Source organism: Molossus molossus, unplaced genomic scaffold, assembly GCF_014108415.1.
Source record: "Molossus molossus isolate mMolMol1 unplaced genomic scaffold, mMolMol1.p scaffold_m16_p_1, whole genome shotgun sequence".
Lineage (NCBI taxonomy): Eukaryota > Metazoa > Chordata > Mammalia > Chiroptera > Molossidae > Molossus > Molossus molossus.
The window spans coordinates 25,336,530-25,356,693 of record NW_023425344.1 but is presented as its reverse complement, the minus strand read 5'-3'; positions in this window follow the sequence as shown (position 1 = coordinate 25,356,693).

Genomic DNA, 20,164 nt, shown 5'->3' with positions numbered 1-20,164 from the left:
CATGACACTGGGTGTAAATAATTAAAGAGTCTTTCAGCTGAAATGCTTTCCTTCAAGAAAAACATTTTTTAAATCCTCACCCGAGAATATTTTTCCATTTATCTTCAGCTACAGTAGGAGGGAGAGAGAGAGAGAGAGAGAGAGAGAGCGCAAGGGAGAGAGAGAGAGACATCAATGTGAGAGAGACACATAGACTAGTTGCCTCCCAACCCCTACCAGGGCCAGGGACCAAACCGAAACTGAGGTACATGCCCTTAACAAGAATCAAACCTGCAACTTTTAGTCTACAGGCTGATGCTCTAACCACTGAGCAAACTGCCCAGGGCTCAAGAAAATTTTCATTGGTCATACACAGGAAGTGTAATGTCCATCCATGGTTCAACCTTGTGTGAGGCTCCAAATTCAATTGCAACTCCACTTTGCCAGCATAAAGAAAATAGTCCAAAATACCACTTCTTCTCCTTTTGAAAACTAGGGGGCAGAATTCTACTCGGAAACCAGCAGCTTTAGTTTAGAAAGTAAGAAAAGTAATGCATAAACTCAGTGATAAGTCAGTCTTTGACATTTAAATAATCAGTGAAGATGAACCCCTCTGGGTCTGTGTTTTCTTAAATGTGTAGAGTATAACATGATTTACTTGTAAGTTATATTTTTATGATAAAGAGAAGATTTTTTTAATCAGATAAACCTAGAATTGAACTTCATCTTTGCTTCTTAGTAACAAGAATTTGTGTGACAATTTCTTTGCCTCCCATTTTCGAGTTGAGATCAATTTGCTCGTTGATAATATGGTAACCATGAGGTATTCCTCAAATTATTTCAGGAATAAGTCAAATAATTTTTATTTAAGTACTAGCATTGTGCTCATCTCTTACTAGGAGCTCATTAATTTTTTTGTTGTTTCTTGGCTTTCCCATCTCAGTGTCCCTAAGATGCCACCAATGCCAGTATGGCTGTATCTATCCATCTCTCTTTATCTATCATGTCTCTATCTATCTATTCTATCATCTATCTATCTATCTATCTATCTATCTATCTATCTATCTATCTATCATCTATCATCTATCTATCTATTATCTATCTATCTATCTATCTATCTATCTATCTATCTATCTATCTATTATCTATCATCTATCTATCATCTATCTATCTATCTATCATTATCTATCTATCCATCTCTCTTTATCATGTATCTATCTATCTATCTATCATGTATCTATCTATCTATCTATCTATCTATCTATCTATCTATCTATCTATCTATCATCTATCTATCATCTATATCTATCTATTATCTATCATATCTATCTATCTATCTATCTATCTATCTATCTATCTATCTATCTATCTATCTATCTATATCTACCTACCTACCTACCTATCATCTATATAACATTTATAGACTTGTTATATTTTATTTCCACAAAAATCTTAAATGACGACATAGTAAGTTTTTTGTGACCTCATCAGAAAGAAGTAGAAGATAAATCTAGATGAGGATCTTTCCTAAACTGCTGGTAAATGAACACAGACCATGGTTTCAAAAGGAAGTGAGTTGGAATCCTACCTTCATCACTATAACTTAGGGAAGGCTACATTTGTTCCCCTATGCCTTCATGTGACAAAATAATGATATTTAATTTATGAATTGCTTGTTATAGCCACTGTGGAAAGCAGTATGGAGTTACCTCTAAAAATTAAAAATAGAGCTGCCTTATGACCCAATGATTCAACATCTGGGAATTTATCCTAAGAAACCTGAAACACTAGTTCAAAGGAGTATATGCACTCCTATGGCCATTGCAGCATTATTTACAGTTGCCAAGATTTGGAAATAACCCAAGTGTCCATCAGTAGATGAGTGGATATAAAAGCTATCATACATTTACGCAATGGAATACTACTTGGCCGTGAAAAAGAAGAAAATCTTACTCTTTGAAACACCATGTATGGACATGGAAAGCATTATGCTAAGTGAAATAAGCCATGATTTCACTCATGTGGAATCTAATAAAAAAAATGAACTAATAAGTGAGATATAGACAGACTCAGAGATAGAGAGCAGGCTGACAGCTGTCAGGGTCAGGTTGGGGGTGCTGGGGGTGTGGAGGGATTGAGCAAAAAAAAAAAAAGAAAAAAAACTCAATGGACACTGACAACAGTGTGGTGATTGAGGGGATGGGGAAGCTGGAGGAGAGTATAGGGGAAATAAATGGTGATGAACTGAGACTTGACTTGGGGTAGTGAACACACAATACAGTGTACAGATGATGTTACAGAATTGTGCACCTGAAACATATAATATTGTTAACCAGTGTCACCTCAATAAATTCAACAAAAAGGAAAAAAAGAAAAATAAATAATTTACAAGTTGCTTGTAATGTTCACAATATCTGATACATATATAATAAGGCACTCAATAAATATTATCTCCTATTTTCATTGTCACCCTGAAACTACTATATTCATAATATATTTGACAATTCCTTATTCTGTCTACTTATAAGGGCTGATCTTAACACAAATATGAAGCATTGCATGTGCATAGATATCATTTTTTAAAATCCATCTGAAATTTATTTATGTAAATGGAATTACTTTATTTTTTGGATAAATGGTAGTTGTGCTCATGCTTTTAAATAATCCATTTATTAAACATGAAATGCCATCTTTGTCTTTTATTAAGATTTCTTTGGATTTCTACTTAATTTCATTTATTTATTTGTTTTCATGTCAATAAGATATTATTTGGGTTATAATAATTTTATAGTCAATTTTAAACTTTATTTTTATTTATTTATTTTTTTAATCCTCACCCGAGCATATTTTTCCATTTATCTTCAGATAGAGTGGGAGGGAAAGAGAGGAAGGGAGAGGGAGAGAGAAACATCGATGTGAAAGAGACACATCGACTGGTTGCCTCTCACATGACCTTGACCAGGACCAGGGACCAAATCGCAACTGAGGTATGTGCCCTTGACCAGAATCAAACCCAAGACTCTTTGATCCAAGTGCTGATGCTTAAACTGCTAAGCCAAACTGGCCAGGGCTTAACTTGATTTTTGTTGTTGACACTATTCCGGAGGCTCCCATTTTCCTCTCTTTGCCCACCTCCACCCAGCCCCCGTGCCCCTTCCCTCTGCCCATCACCACAGTGTTGTCTGTGTCTATGTGTTATCATATATGTCCTTCAGCTAATCCCTTCACCTTCTTGCATCCAGTTCCCCTCCAACCTCCCTCCACACTCTGACATCTGTCAGACTGTTCCATGTATCCATGCTCTGTTTCTATTTATTTGGTTCATTAGATTCCACATAGGAGATCACACAGATCTACTTTTAATGCCAGGCTTATAATTAGTGTTTTTGAAAGCTTTTAGAAAGAATTAGTTTCTATAATATCTGAGAAAAGTCAAGTTTTATTTCCCCAGATTTACTGATTTAATAAATGAAACTCTGAAAGTCCTAGGGAGATTTAGCCAAGGTCTGCTTCTTTGAGTTCATACCAATTTCCTCATTTACTTTTGATTTATCATAGCCTGGAGTTTTACACCTCTCTACTTGCAAAATTAATTTAAATTGCTTAACCTGAACTTACTGTCCTGGCCCAGGCTCCCAGCCCAGTGGGCTTGTAATATTATGATTACTTAGTCTGACTTGAGCTTTCCACTAAAATCAAGAACAAAAAGGATTTAATTAAAGTTTAAATTAAGGAAGTAAAGAGTTCATAAAATACACATATTTTACTATTTTGTATGTTTTCTACAGTTCCAATGTTTAAAAAAATTCAGAAATGTTTTATACTAAGAGCAATAAACTGACCCATTAAACAAATGATAAATATTTTATATTATTGTTTCCTTCTTTAAACTCATTGATTTTGGTATATCCTTTAATTTGGGACAAACTTTCTTTAAAATACACTTTATAAGGAAAGAATAGAAAATAGCTGTTTATTAAGTTTCATTAACATTTCATAACTTACCTTAGTATATTTTGGAATGAAAGTTTGCATAATTAGTATAACCATATTATGTGCAATTTTAAATGTTGCAGGCTACAAATAACTTAATATTGACTGCAATGATAATTGTATTTTAATACTCAAAACAAAATTTCTTGTAAGTATGTGATTATTTCCTCTTGCTTTAAATTTTATTGTTGTAAAAGATTGTAGCTCTGCTGTATTTTATCCATCTGGCATTAGTCCTCAGTGAGCATATGGCTTAAATGCTAAGTCTCTATCCTTTTATCTGAGCATATTAAAAACTTAAGTGACTATACACACACACACACACAATTTTAAGACAATATATCATAGTCAATTAGTGGATATTTTATTTATACACTCTTCTATGCCTTTTTCTATATTACTTCAATAATACCCAATAACCCCTTGGCTTGGGCTATATCATTACCCTATTTTACAAGTGAAGAAGTCTCAAGGCATAAGCATATTCAGAGAGTTGCCCCAGGACACAGAAGTAAGAAGAGAGTGCCAGGATTGTGACCCAGACTGTGGGACTCCAGAGCTCTAATAATTATTATATTTGATGGTCATATATAATATATGCCAAGTGAAATAACACTAAATAGATTTATAGCTTGCTATACATATTTAGCTTGCTATACACATCAGATGTATCTTATAAAGCTATATGTTAGTGCCGATTATGAAATACCACTTATGTACTGTTAGTGATTAAACATTGAACCTTGAAGTTTATCACAATAGGTGAGAAATGTGTCTTCATACTAAAGAGAAAATACTTTGATAAGAATGAGTTTGCAAATTTTATATTTGCATGGAATAAGCATTAAAAGTCCTACAAATAAAACTGTTAATGCTTGAATATAATTCCAAAGGCTATGATTCTATTTGATTTATCTTCCAGACACAGGGTGAGGAGTTCCAACATAATGCATCAAAAAGCTGGTGTGGGGAAGAATTAAATGGTTTCCTACTTTGTGCCCTACTTCTTCCATAACAAGTAAAGAAAGCTATAAGTTTAAACAACAGTAGAAACCTTTCACAAGGGTATGCATCATTAAATTACTAAGGCCATTAAATTTGAGTCTATTTCCCAACCTGAGTTTATCCTACCTTATAATCATTGTTTCAGTTTTTCCAATCAAAACCGGTCTCTGTGAAAGGTGAAATGAGAACTCTTAATATCTTGTTGGAAAGCTTAGTGGGTACATAGAGGAATGACTCCCCAAAGATGTCTACATTCTAATTCCTGGTGTCTTATTTATAACATTGCATGACAGAAGGGAATTATGATTGCAAATAGAATTAATGTTGCTACTCAGTTGTCCTTAACAGAAGGAGGGTATCCTGGATTGTCCAGGTCTGATGTGGAAGCTTGAAAGTGGATGAGGAGCCCAAAAAGTGGCTCAGAGAGATGTGATCATGGAAGGAGAAGCAAAAGAAGGACTCCAGACCTGCTTCTAGTTCTCAGAAGTGGAGAGCCACATTGTATGGAGCTAACTGAATCCTGCCAACATCTGAATGAACATGGGAATGGCTGTTCCCCTAGGTCCTACAGGAAGGAATTTTGTGCTGACACATCAGTTTTAGCCCAATGAGACACTCAACTTCTGAATTTCAGAACTTTAAGATAATAAAGTTGTGTTGTTTTAAGTCAGTAACAGAATGTAAAGTAATTTGCTATTTTGATATGGTAGTTATAGGAAATTAATACACTCTGGACCTATAAATCTGTACTCTAAAAATATTCTGATTTTTCAATGAACTCTTATCATTTGTGTGCTTAAAAAATTTTAACACACAAAAGTGACTCAATCTTCCCTTTGATTAGTAATTAAGTAATCAATTTATAAGACATTGCTCTTAAAAAGTTAATAGCCATAACATATATATAAAATTTGTTTTGGTTATTCCTTACCTGAGGATATTTTTTTCATTGATTTTTAGATAGAGTGGAAGGAAGGAGAGAGGGAGACCACAAAGACTTAAGGTTGTTTGAGATTTTATAGACAAACTTCTTGATATTTGGATTTAATATTAGAAAAAGAAATGATCCTGGAGTGTTACTAATTATTGATTCAATTTTTTTATTATAGGTCTATTCAGATTATTATTTTTCCTTGTGTGAGTTTTTGTAGTTTGTGGCTTTCAGGGAATTGGGCCATTCTATAATAAATTATCAAATTTGTGGGCATAGAGTTACTCCTAGTATTTTTTATTATCTTTTTACTGCCATGGCATAAATATCACTGACCTCTCTTTCATTTATTTTTTAAATATATTTTTCACTTTATTTATTTACTTGAGAGAGAGAGAGAGAGAAAAGAATTTGTTGTTCCATTTAGTTATGCATTCATTGGTTGATTCTTGTATGTGCCCTGACAAGGATGGAACCCATAACCTTGGCATATTGGGGTGATGCTCCAACAAACTGAGCTACGGAGCCAGGGCTCCATTTCATTTAAGATATTGGTGATTTGCATATTTTCTCTTTCTGAGAAGGCCCAACAAAAGTATGCTTCATTTCGGTTACAGTCTGATTTCTCACATATCCTTTGGTTCCTTTTTAGAGTTTCCATTTTTGTGCTTATATTTCCCACATGTTCTAGCACATTGTCTAATTTTTTCATTGGAGACCTTCACATTTGAATCACAGATATTTCAAATTTTCTGTCTAAAAAATTACAACTTTTGGGTCATAACTGATTCTAATTCTGATTCTTGCCCTTTTCTCTTCTGCCTGGGTTTTAGCTTGCTTTTGGGAGGCCTTTCCTCCATTGATCGTAAGGAAATGTTGATTAGAAGTTTAATATGTGAATAATATTACAGATATGTATCTTAGAATCAGCTACATAAGGTTTATATCATTTGTTTTCCTACTCTAAGAATAAAGAAATAGAAAGCCTTGCAATAAAGTTTTTTTCTGTAGCATATGAGTGGTGGAGCCCAGACTAGTGCCTTTTACATATGAGTGTAAGTTTCAGGTTACGTAAATGATATAGACTATTTGATGGACTAACTATAAATATAAAAGTCATATTTTGAAATAGACCCCTTTTTGTCATTTACAGGTAAAGAATACATTTGTCATTTTTATTGCACATATTGAGTGATAATGATAGCTGTTGGACTGAGAACTTGGGTGACTCGTATGGTGTACTTGGGGTTCAGTGTACATACTCTGAATATATAATTATGTTTTCTAAGTAGCTGGTAAAGAAATGCCCAAGTAAATGAATTGAATCTTCTCTAGGACCTCAAGACAGAAGGGAAAATTTGTAAATTGAAGATTATATTGTGATCTTCATAAAAGTTACCTATTTTAGCAGTTACCTTTCATCTGTTGGGATAAATTGGTGGAGGTGGAACCGAAGAGTAAGATTCAGTGAAGAATTTTTTATAAACCAAAAAAATCGTGCATAATTGAATTTTTGTCAGGAGAAAATGATCTGAAATTGATCTTTGAGGCTACAAAATTGATAAGCATTTTTTTTTTCCTTCTGGAGAATTAAATGCCTGAGTAAGTGGGGATTTTCAGGAGATAGACTAAGACAATTTTATTTCTGATTTTTGCATATTTCTTTCTATATTTATGAATTCTGAATAGCTTCTTTGTAATGTGATCTGTTAAATTGTGACATCAAGATAACATGGATACTGTATTTGTTTTATTCTATAAATTATGAATTTACAATCTATGTTGCTTTTTAAGACATGAAAATACTAAAAGGCAGTGAACTTCATACAGTGTCCCTTTAACAGATTTGTACCTTAGAAGGTGATATCTAGAGTCTGCTCATTATTAAGGCATAATTTAAAGTCATTAAAGAAAAGAGGAAAGAAAGAAAGAAAGAAAGAAAGAAAGAAAGAAAGAAAGAAAGAAAGAAAGAAAGAAAGAAAGGAAGGAAGGAAGGAAGGAAGGAAGGAAGGAAGGAAGGAAGGAAGGAAGGAAGGAAGGAGAGAGAAAGAAAGGAGAAAGAAAGAAGGAAAAGAAGGAAAAGGGAGGGACAAAGGAAAGTAGGATAGCTTTCTGTTCCTATTTCTCCCACACTAAAAACTTAAATAACTCATTGCTTTAAATATCATTTATGTCAAACACACTTTCCCAATATTTTTTTCAATCTTCCAAAAACAGGTGGAGTCTTGCCATGACAGGGCCTATGTCATATAATGTAGTGTGGAACTGCACGATGAGTAGGATGGAGTAAGCTCATGAATGGTTATGTAACAGGGCAAGGTTTGCCACGCTCCTGTACCATCCAAGAGCAAGTGCTTTGTTATGTTTCCTTTCTAGTGAGCAATAACACTCTAGTATTAAGGATGCCTCTTTCTGTTAGCCACTGTGCAAGCAACAATTGGGTCACAGCAAAGTTTTATTGCCTGAAACGACATCTCTGTTTTTTGTTCTCCCACAGACCCCAAGTATGTAGCTGTAGTTGGAAGACCCTCAGCAAAGACCAACCAGAAGATGAGTTTAGGGAAGAAGGTTCTTCATCTATGCAAACAGGCAGTACTTACTTTAAAAGTTGCAGGTGTTTTGCAGGCTTTGAACTGTCACAGGTGTCCCTGTTATTGGTCAAGCATGGTCCTGGGCAGTTTTCAGGTGCTGGTTTTATTCTCCACCTGCAGGTGTGATCCCCTTGTCTCAGGCTTCTCAGATCGACTCCTCTCATATCCCTCTCTTCAACTTTTCAGCTCACGTGAGTCCCTGCAGAGTTAGATAATATGATCTACCTCTTGCATCTTCTAAATTGTTGCAATAGAAACTATTGCCTTGATTCCCTCAGAGTTTTCCCTTTTGATTACTTCGAGACCTTTCTTCCCTCAGCACAAACAGCTCTTGGAAATCAAAAGTTTATTTCTATTATTTCTGTTGTGTTTTTGAAGTTCTTTTATAACAAGCCTAAATTTCCCCAAAGAAATGTTGATACTTTTGGCTGGCTAAAACAGCGATCCTTAGATCTGAGTATACATTAGAATCAACTGGAATTCAAAATTACTAATATCTACACACCAACCCATGAATCATATTCAGTTGCTCAGGCATGTAGCCTAAAAATGAGTCTTGTTTAAAAACTGCCCAGGGAGTTCAACATGCAACAACAATTAAAGAATACTACAACAAGAATCATATACTAACAAGAGTTAAAAAAGTGAACTACAGTACTTAATATTTCAAAATGTTATCTTGTTATAACTTAACACTATAGAAAAAAATTACTAGTATGAAGGCTTTTGAAATAATTATTTGGTTTGTTTAATCTTTAGAATTACATAAAATGTTAGACAGATAAACAAGAAACCAATGCAAAATATGTTCAATGGAAATGAATATTGATGAGCAATTCAGTTATGCAATTTTGTTTCAGAACATTCACAAATAAAACACTTTGATACCATTGATTTGGAATGATTCTTAATTCCAACAGAACAATTAAAAAAATAAGTTTAATCAGCATATTTTTGGAAGGAGGCTTTAAATTTAGAAACTGCAGAAATGTTTATAGGTATACCTGTAAGATCATTTTTTAAAACAAAAATATAATATATTCTTTTTATTTACTTAAAAATTATTTTAGGCCCTGGCTGGTTTGGCTCAGCAGTTGGAGCATCGGCCTGTGGAACAGAGAGTCCCGGGTTCAGTACCCCCTGGGCCCTAGCGGCTAGGGGCACGTACTAAAAAAAAATAAAAATAAAAATAAATTATTTTAACCTGGGCATCATCCAAGGTTACATGATTTCTCCAAATGCTAATAAAATGTATTTTGTGCTACTTGGGAACTTATATTCTTTTGAAAGGAGAGATCTAAACTAAATAAAAAGACTCTTTAAATAAAAGCAAGAGTTTCTGTTTTCGTTTTAGTATTAACAGAATTGGAATATGAGTAGTCATATTTTCACCAGATTTGGAGAATGTGATTTGGATAATCCATCTCAGAATATAGGCTGTATGGGAACTCTACAGTTTATGTATGTTAAAGGCAAATGACAGAGATTTCTTTTGTGACTGTTAATCAGAAGAGACATAATCATAAAGCTAAGGATCTTCTGAAGCATTTTAGTAGGTGAATGGCATGCAACAGAGTTCATTCGACCTCCCCGGCTATGGTGTAGAGGATGTGCTGAGTCTAGGAGAAGGGCTAGATTCGATAACAATGAAAATATTACAAGGGGAGGCATGGCCTAAACTGTGGCCTTTATTCGATTTTCTTGAGTACTTTTAGGAAAAAAGAATTTCTTAAATAAGATTTTTCTGTGGAATAAATAAATAATAAATAAATAAGTCCGCTACTAGAGAAATCTTATTAAAGGCTTAGCCATAGGCAGTGGCAGGAAGACTGGGATGTGGACTAGAACACAGGGAAACACACATTATAAAAATGTTGGTGCACATTCCCCACTATTTTGTAATTAAAATTTCTAGCAAAATCTGAGGTGGATTTTCTGTATACATGATGTAAAAGAATAGACTTTGTAATTCTGAATTCCTCGAATCAACATAAATTGAACCAGGGATTACGTTTGACAGAAAAATTAAGTTTAGATAAACTATGTCTATCTGTTTTCTTTGTTTTGTTTTTTGTCTCATAATAGCCAAAATGGATAGACAACCAAGTAGTAAAATTTAGTAGATAGGTCAACCAAATAAATTGAGTGAAAAACCGTCCATAAATGTTATAGATAGAATAGTATAATTATAGTGAGACACTTAATTTCACTGTATTTTTGCTGCTTTGTTTTTTTTTTAGAAAAAAGGCCTGGAATTGTTTCATGAGTAGAATAGGCTCTTAAACTTTTGAGGCGAGCATCTTGAATCCAAGTTGACTTTTCTGAATTGAGTAAAGGAATATCCATCATCTCAGTGTAATTATGTTGGTGAGTATCATGGGATATACTACATTAGGAAGAGATGGCCAAGTAAGCAGTTTATTCTGGTTGTGTACCAGAACAGTATCAAGCATCTCCACGGGCTTTCAGAGATCAGATAACGTTTGAGTCTCTTCAGAGCCCGAGAGACTTCCAAAATACTGGGTAACATATGCCAAGTCTGCGGATAATGAAAAAGTAGTTTCACATGAGGCAATGCTGCAAAGATAACTGGAAACTATTGACAGTAATATTAGCATAAGCATAAGAGAACATCTCGAGCATATTAAAACAGTATTTTAGATATGTAAAATTTATAAATTTATGTTTCCAGCACAGTAACCAGAAGGGATCTGTTACTGAAATTTCATTCCATTATAGAGTCAAATGTTCTTTTATTTCCATAGGGAAAAATTCAGTCGTTCCCTGATGCCTTTCTTCTCCCTTTCCTGTCAGAAGTTCCATAATCATAACAGAACATAGAAAAATTCTATTTTGCTGAAAGCTCTAAGAGACTTTTATTATGCAATATTCTCCAAAGCCCTGTTACAAAATCCAAGCAATTTTACATTATTAAATGGTAATGCAATTCTTGGGTCTTATCATCTTCAACTCTTTTCTTCTCAATCCTCTGTTTAATACAGGGGAAGAGACCCTTCTACACTGACTGATCATATTATGAGATGCATGTAGAGGAGCCTTGTGTAATATGATTTTACACTAATAGTTGTGGTTCAAAATTCATTCTGAAGGTAATTTTGTTTATTTTTCTAAAATTTCTATCATAGCCTGGCTGGTGTGGATCAGTGGTTGAACGTCAACCCATGCACCAAGAGGTTGTCAGTTTGATTCCTGGTCAGGGCACATGCCCAGGTTGTGGGCCAAATCCCTAGTATGGGGCATGCAGGAGGCAGCCAATGGATGTTTTCTCTCATCAATGTTTCTGTCTCTCCCTCCCCCTTCCTCTTTCTCTAAAATAAATAAAGAAAATAAATAAATAAAAATAAAATTTCTATAATAATTTTAAGGACATAGCAATGTTATCATTCTCTGAAGATTTTCTGCATAATGCTGAAGGAAAGGAGACCATTGCCCTTCGACAGCTTGTGATTGCTTGTTTCTGTCCAATAGTATGCTAGATCCTACACAAGCATTTATACCATTGAATCATTATAAGACCCCTATGCAGAAATCATTATTAAAACAGATGCATTAAGCACATGTCAGAATAGGAAAAAGTATATGTTGAGTCCTTGATTTATTCAACTACTTATTCAATATTTTCAGCTTTGCTGTGCCTTTGTTCTTGAGGTTAGAAGACTAGTACAAATTATACTGTTCTAAGAACTAAGAGATGAGTATATCTATTGAAAGGACAGACAAAGTGAGTGAATTCTGTGAGCAGAGAAGGGTAATGATTTAAAATAGCCCCTATGGAAAGTTATAAAATAATAGCTAAGGACACAACAAGAAACAGTGTGTGGCACAGGTAAGACAGGAGCCCATGAATGTACGTATAGGATAAAATCTGTACAGTTGGTTGACTTCTTTCAAGACCTCTTATCATTTGACTCAGAGAAGGCCAATAGTTGCATTTTTCCAAAACTGGAGTTTGGTCAAATGAGAAGACACAAGAACAAAGGCACATATAAATTATTTGGTTAATCTCTTCCCGCCACTCTCTACCCCTCCTCCTTCTGAGTTTCCTCAGTCTGTTCCATGTTTCCATGCCCCTGGTTCTATTTCATTCATCAATTTGTTTATTTTTTCATTAGATTCAAAATATAAGTGGGATCATGTGGTATTTGTCTTTCTCTGACCATCTTATTTTGCTCAGCATAATAATCTCCAGGTCCCTCCATGTCATATCAAAGGGTGACCGATCCTTTTTACAGCTGTATAATATTCCACAGTGTAAATGTACCACAACTTTTTTACCTACTCATATACTACTGATGGGTACTTGGGCTGTTTCCAGATCTTAGCTATTGTAAATTATGCTGCTATGAACATAGGGGTGTATATCTTCTTTCTTTTTAATTTCTAAGCTACCATCTTCTCTCTCTCTTCCTCTTAAAATAACCTATATTACATATTTTTTATCCATTCTTCTGTTGATGGACTCTTAGGTTGTTCATATATCTGGAAAAGCTTCTTTCTTAAGTCCTCATCTTAATCAACTCACTGTCCCTGAATGATGTTCTATTTCTGTTATGTCAGCCACTATCTATATGTTGATTCTGAAATGTTTTATATAAAATGGCCTCTTACTTTAGGATCTTCTGATGTGTATTTATCTGATGCTCTTTGGGACTTCTCCACTTAAGTAAAATATAAGCATTTAAAAATAATATTCCCCAAATTAAATTCATTCATTATCTTCCCCCAATACTTTTAACCTCAAGGTTTGTCCGCAAGTGGCAAAATTTTTTACTTCTCCTGTTACTTATTTTCTTATGTCAAATACTGAACACTACAGATTCTACTGCCTGAATACCACTCACACCCCCACCTAGTGCTACTACTGCTGTGCTGGGACTGCCTTTAAACTGGTCCCATTTATTCTCCCCCTCCCATTTTATTGAATTCGGATGCAGTTGACATATAACATTGTTTAAATTTAATGTGTGTTACTTAATGGTTTGATACATTCCATTGCCCTTAGGAAAATTTTAAAGTTACCTAATAAGCCCTTTTAAAGCCTTTCCTAAAGGTTGTGTTGCTTCATTTCTTATTACTCTATCCCTCATTTTATTTGCTTTATTAATACTGAACCAGTATCTCTGAATATGCTTTATTCTAACTTTATTGCTTTAGTTGAGACTCTTTTCTTTGCTGAACACATTCACTTTCAACATATGAACATACACATAAACACATGCACCCCATGCTCTTGTCTACCTAGTTCTTCCTCCTTACTGCTTAGGTCTATTTTAGCTACTGTTTCCAATAGTTGCTTTCTCAGGTCAATGCCCAAACAGCCACCCTCACCTTCTCTTCACTACATGTGTTCTCTCAGAAGCCTTCTCACACACCCCCTGACCATAGTTCTTATAACCTCTTATTATAGTTGCTTATTTACTAAAGTAAATAAACTGTATTACTATAGTGTGGGTGAAACAAGGGTTATGTTTGTTATAGTTGTTCACTTATCCCTATTTCTTCCCCAAACAGCATTTGACAGGTCGGATGCTCTCACTGGTCTTGGATGCGCAGTTCTAATTTTACTCTGGTCATTATCACTAATGTCTTTCATTTCTGGTTCTCTCTCTCAGATCTCAACAATACCCTAATTTAGAGAATCCTATCTGTATCTATCACAAGGTAGGCTTTTAATAGATCTGGGGGTACCATATTAACAAGTGAAGAATAATCACTTCATTAAAAGCTTGACATTTTGCAAATCGAAGGCTTATGTGTGAATATATTACTAAACAATATATAAAACTATAAAATCACAATTTTTGATACGTATAATAAAATTTTTATGACAAATAAGAAAATAAGAGCAGAATCCATCCTCTTTAATTCTTTTATTTTTACTTCTGCTAGACTGTACATTTCCTGGCCCGTCACCTGCTACTCCCTTCTCTTGAATCAAATTCTGGAAGAATCCGGTGGTATCATGGAGAATTTGACTTCTGAGTGCTGCCTTAGAAAAGGGTTGGTTAGTGATCTCTGACATATATGATCTTCCAAGCTAAAGCTAACAGTCATGCTCTGTCAATCTTTTTTTTACTTTTTCTTTCTTTATTGATCTGAGAAAGCGAGGAAGAAACAGGGAGAAAGATAATAACATTGATGAGAGAGAATATCGATTGGCCACTTCCTGCATGCTCCGCACTGGGATCCGGCCCACAACCTGGGCATGTGCCCTGACTGAGAATTGAACCGGCAATCTCTCGGTGCTTGGGTAAATGCTCAACCACTGAGCCACACCGGCCAGGATCTTTTTTCACTTTTGATCTTATTTGAAGTCTGTGCCAAACCCGGAAATTTCTCTTTCCGTGGCTCTCCTTCACGCATAGACTTTATGCCTTCTTGTTCAGCAATGCTACTAGGTGTGGCTTGTTTTTTGGTCTGGGAGTTTATATTTGCTCCTTCTTTATTTTTATTGTAACTGACTTTCCTTCTTAAGTTAGCAGCTGTATGGTGATGAATTCAAAATCAACTATATAGATTATGCCAGACCTTTTAGCCCCATGTACCTAAATGCCAACTGGATCTCTTACCTGGATAAAAGCAATTAGGAGTCAACATGAAAGATAATTAGCTCTAGTTTTGTCTCTCAAAAAATTATCCTAAATTTTTATACCCTTTTAAAGCCACAATTGTTTGGTTTATACTCATTTTAGTATATAAATGCCAGATAAAGCATATATTGGGAAAGTATTTTCTTTGGGTAGTGTAATATATATCCAAATACAGAGGAAGTATTGTGTGGCTAGTCTACTATTGGAATATGCATGCATGTACACACACACACACACACACACACACGTTTGTGTGTGTGTGCTGTGCTTTAATTTGCTTATTTGTTTGAGTGTTTTCCAACCAACAGTGGTTTTTCCAAGCCACTAAAGCATGAGACAGGTCCTTAATTCTTAAGTGAATGTAATCAAAATATCATCAGGATTTTGAATGGACCAATGATCACATGAGAGGAAATTAAAAAGTGAAGCAGAGATACAAAATTAAAAGTATGCTATAAGGTTATTTCTCATCCACTTATCTATTCTCCCTTCATCTTTTATGCCTCTAGCTGGATAATTTTAGTGAGGGCAGAGTAGTTGTCACTAAACTTAAAAGAGACATTTCCCATTTAGGCTTGAGGGGTAAAGAAATGCATTTAAATGCAGGCAACAATAAGAGGATATATATATATATATACACACACATAAAGCAAAGGCTTCTGAAGGCATTGTGGCATACTACTATTTCAAGGAGTCAAATACTGAGCAAGGGATCAAGTATGCAAATATAATATATGCATACTTAAATTCAACAGATCATAGTATGGCTCAAAGCTGATCTTGTAAGCATTAATTATAAGGCTCATTTATTAAACAAATTATGCAACTTTTAAATTCTGAGAATATAATCATTTAAGCTATGTATGCTGCACTTTAAGTTTATGTATTTGGAAATTGTAGTTTTAGAATTATGTGATAAATTTTTGTGTATATAAAGCTTTTTCTTTAACAGCAAAAGCAAAAGAAATAGTGAGTATATTTAATATGTAAGTAGCTGCTGTAGGAGACAGTTCTCTAGAGGAGCCTCATTTTTCCCCACGTCTTGTGAGCAAAGTACTTAAGTGCACTTTGTCCTGACTATGTATTTTTAATTAGATGTATTGGGGTGACATTGGTTAATGCAATTATACAGGTTTCAAATGTACAATTGTATGATACATCATGTGTATATTGTGTTGCGTGCCCACCACCCTAGATCAGATCTTCTTCCATAACCATATATTATACAGGTTTCAGATGTACAATTGTATGATACATCATGTGTATATTGCGTTGTGTGCCCACCACCCTAGATCAGATCTTCTTCCATAACCATATATTATACAGGTTTCAGATGTACAATTGTATGATACATCATGTGTATATTGCGTTGCGTGCCCACCACCCTAGATCAGATCTTCTTCCATAACCATATATTTGTCCCTCTTTACCCTTCGCTACCCCTCACCTCCTTCCCTCTGGTAATCATCACACTACTGTCTGTGTTGATCCATTTTTGTTTGTTTTTCTTGTTTGTTCATTTGTTGCTTTCAGTTTTATGTGCCCCATATAAGTGAGATCATATGTTTTTTTACTTTTTCTGTCTTACTTATTTCACTTAGCATGATATTCTCAAGATCCATCCATGTTATTGCAAATGGCAGTATTTCACATTTTTCTTACAGCTGAGTAGTGTTTAATTGTATATATGTACCTAACTCATTTCTATACTTTGTCATTGACTGTATTTTTCAGATGTTTGCATAGTGAGTGGGTATGGATGATGAGATAGGGCAGGTGTGCTTTCAGTCTTTTGTATATATAGTCTCCTGAAACAAAAGGCAAACATACTCACCAAGGATGACCTGGGTTCCCTAACCTGTAATACAACCCACCTCCTGTGCAGGTGTTCTCTGGCCCTTTGTGTGTCACTCTGTGGGAACTGGAGCTCTGAGAAACTGTGGGAAAATGCTGATATTTCTGTCTTCTGCTATTTCTGTGAGTAATAAACTATCTTTCATGTCTAACCCAGGAGTCTCACGTCTTCTACCATCATCTGGGAAACTGTAGCAGGCTAACTCGTTAGCTTGACAGAACGATAAAGTCTGAGACCCTTCATAGCTCTTGACAGTTATTTATATTCAAGTCTTCTATACATTATTCATCCTTAATAATTATTTCATCTCAGCATATCAACATACACCTTTGAAGGTAAAGAAAGATTCTCAAATTAAAACTTTCCCCTGGTTCATTCAGAGACAGTATTTGAACCCTGCTTTGCTTAAAAATATATAATGTGCATGGTCAGTGTGGCTCAGGGGTTGAGGATCGACTCATGCACCAAAAGGTTGCTGGTTCGATTCCTGGTCAGAGCACATGCCCAAATTGTGGACCTGATCCCCAGTGGGGGGTATGCAGGAGGCAGCCAGTTGATGTTCTCTCTCATCAATGTTTCTATCTCTGTCTTCCTCTCCCTTCCTCTCGTTCTAAAATCAGTAAAGAAAAAACATTAAAAAGAAAATATATAATGCTTGTACAGTACCAAATAACTAACACATAAATTAATTAAGCCCCAGTTTTCAATGATTTCTGTCAGTTGTCAATTGCTTATTAGCGGATCTTTATCCAATGGCCATACTCTTTTTTTTTTTTTTATTAATTAATTTTTGTTACAGATGTTTCTTCTTTTTTCCCCTCTGATTCCCCCCTCCCCCTCCCTCCCTGCCCAGTCCCCAGCTTTGTTGTCCATGTCCATTGTTCATGCACACATGCATATAAGTTCTGTGGTTTATCTCTCCCCCACCCCCTCTCTTCTGGGGATTGTCAGTCTGTACCCCACTTCCACGTCTCTGGGACTACCCCCTTCCTCAGACTGTTATGTTCATTATATTCCACAAACAAGTGAGATCATATGAAACTTGTCTTTCTCTGTTAGGCTTGTTTCACTTAGGATGATACTTTCCAGGTCCCTCCATGTGGTCTCAAAGGATAAGAGATCTCCTTTATTCTTAATTAAGTCTGCAGTACTCAGTCAGAAAAAGGGGCATTTTAGGTGTTCTGTTTGTTTGTTTGTTTTTTCATTATTACTGGGGTATCGTTAACTATCACTGGGACAGATAGCTTCAAAGGTAATTCTCTACTTCCGACTTGCTCTGACGTTCAGTCTGGTGCGATTCCAGTCAGGCACGCTCACCGCGGCACCACCGACATTGGGATAATTCCTCCTGGGAGGACCCTGTTCAGTGAATGGCAGGGATGTTCGCTGCAGCCATAGCTTCTACTCACTATGTGACTGTAGCACCTTCACTCCCCCCAGGCTGTGGCAACCAGGAAAGTTTCCAGATATTGCCAGATACCCTTGGGGAAAGGCAAAAGCCCCCTCCCCCAGCACACGCACTTGCTGTTTAAAAGGACTGTACTAGACTAAGCTCACACAGCATAAAGACTGCCCCACCCTTTGGGTCTCCAGCATCTTTGAGTGGTTGACACATAGTTAGGGTTCATTAAATACACTCTACTGCAAAAAAGAAAAAGAAACCCCTTGGGATTAAAAATAAAATCACTATAAACGTCTATATCTCATGCATTTAAAAAAATCAGGCATCTGTTTAAAGAGTTATTTACAAACTATGTTTTTCACTTTATCTGTCAAATTTTTATTACTAATATTTTATAAGTGTATTTATGTACTTTTTTCAGTTATAAACAACTAATGTCTATAAGAAAAAAATACTCAAGAAAAGAAGCCTGGAGTTGTTGTTGTTATTATTATTATTATGTCTACATTTTCACTTTCTCTTCCTGCTAAAAACTTTGAATGGAGTATTAAATACTCAATATAATGAATTGATTATCATCAATGACTGTAAATTTGTGTGAGCTCAGATAAAAGCTTTAAATCCTTGTAGTTGTTTATGGTTTAGGCTATTTCAATAATTTTCATGAATGTATCTTCCATCAGAGGTTTTACTTCTTCCATAAAATATTCTCACTTACTAAATGGGGTAAGTTTTTCAAACCTAGGACAATTTTCATGGCATTATATGAAAATAAAATGGCAAATCCGTAGAAAATTAAGCATAGTTAAAATTGAATTCCTATGGTCAATGGGGTCTGCAGGATGTCTGGGAGTAAGAGCCACGAGATAACTGCCTCAGGGTGAAATTGTCTCTCTCTTTTCATACACGAAATATAATAATATCATCAGATTTATCAGTAAGACGTGTTTCAATGTTTTCATGGTATTTAAGAAACAAACTCAGCATTCTTTTTTGTGTTATAATTTAGATGTACTAATTTCATATTTTCAAAATCCAGAATTCTATGTCTTCATACATCTGTGGTTTAGATGCCCTACCATAGTCTATTGGAATAAATTACATTTTTAAGAAATATTTATTAAAATCAATCCCAGAGTTAATTTTTTTATTTTTTTTTTATCCTCACCCGAGGATATTTTTCCATTTTTTGTTCAGATAGAGTGGGAGGGAGAGAGAGGAAGGGGGAGAGAGAGAGAAACATCGACGTGAAGGGACACATCGAGTGGCTGCCACCCGCACGACAAACCAGGGCCGGGGACAAACTGCAACCGAAGTACATGCCCTTAGCGGGAACCGAACCTGGGTCTCTCTGGACCGCAGGCCGACGCTCTAACCGCTGAGCCAAACTGGCCAGGGCCCAGAGTTAATTTTTAAAAGTTACTTTCTTTATACCCCTGATACCTGCTTCAATAGCAACACAAGACAAAACAAAAGTTAATGCATTAGGGTGAATATGGACTGGTAGGGAATCCGAAATGTGCTTTAATAAGATATAAACACATTCAGCTGACTAAAATATCTTTGTTTCTAAATTCACCTTCCAAGTTTTAGATCAGGGCAACATGCATCCTAACATTTATATGAAATAGGATACCATAACTTGAGGCCCAGGAACTTGACTACCTGGCTTCAACTTCCACTGCCTCACATCCAGCAAAATGTGAACTCTCTGAGAACACGTTTACTTGTTTTGTTCAGCGCTGTATTTCAATGAAATAAAAAAATTACAGGAACTTAAAAGTGCAACATATTGCA